The sequence below is a fragment of the Sinocyclocheilus anshuiensis genome, unplaced genomic scaffold, assembly GCF_001515605.1.
Source record: "Sinocyclocheilus anshuiensis isolate Anshui unplaced genomic scaffold, SAMN03320099.WGS_v1.1 scaffold2585, whole genome shotgun sequence".
Classification (NCBI taxonomy): domain Eukaryota; kingdom Metazoa; phylum Chordata; class Actinopteri; order Cypriniformes; family Cyprinidae; genus Sinocyclocheilus; species Sinocyclocheilus anshuiensis.
The window spans coordinates 197,430-198,212 of NW_015542593.1; the positions used below are offsets into that span (position 1 = coordinate 197,430).

A 783-nucleotide genomic window follows, 5' to 3' on the forward strand; every position below is an offset into this window, starting at 1 on the left:
TGAGGAACAGAATGACCAGTTTGTCATAAAAGCCACAATATAGTTCATAATGTCAAGTTTAAAGTATAAACGTGTTGATTTGCTGTGTTCAGGTTCACTGTCATTCCTACGGTAATCAGTGTAAACTCAAGGTGAAGAGCAACACCTGCTACTGCTGTGACTTATTCCACTGTGACAGGTGAAGCACACGCATCAGTCACTGAGCATTTGCAGCACAGCTGTGTGTTACTGAGCGTTGTACTGCATGTGTGTGTGTGTGTTTTAGCGTGGACTATCGTGTGCAGTACTATGAGTTCACGGGTGTGAGCAGCTGCTGGGACGTGGTGAATCTGTACCGTCTGCTGTGGGCCTGTGTGACGCTCAATGTGCTCGGCGTGTTTCTGGGCATCATCACCGCTGCTGTACTGGGAGCCTTCAAAGACCTGGTGAGTCTGGATTCATCAGACACTAATAAGTGAAACTAGTGTTTGCTCAGTGTTTTTAGATTCAACTACATGACAGATGCAGTGACTGAAGATGCTGAAGCCACCAGACTCACTCGGAAAAGTTTTGTTTGAATTTTTATATATTAAAACTATCACATTTTTTAATGTACAAATAATTTTTAAACCCAACATTGCATAGCAATTTTACTTTTTGGAATGTTTGTTTTGAATAAGGAAACTGCAATGACCAATATCTCATTTTTAGTGGACAGCATAATGATGGCTTGGTTTAATAATGGTTTTGATTGCTTATTTTTTCAAAAAAAAAAAAAAAAAAAAAATCAAATTTGGGTTTATT

The 783-nt window shown here is 39.2% G+C and overlaps 1 protein-coding gene across 1 annotated transcript in view; it reads left to right on the top strand.

The window, feature by feature from the left end:
* The first annotated feature begins 301 nt into the window (after positions 1–301).
* The window catches only part of LOC107694467 (transmembrane protein 255B-like), a 3,121-nt gene continuing 2,639 nt past the window's right edge, over positions 302–783 (top strand). Inside the window, exon 1 of the mRNA XM_016494160.1 lies at positions 302–425. The gene's annotated coding sequence lies outside the window, so the exon portion shown is untranslated. The remainder of the gene's footprint in view (positions 426–783) is intronic.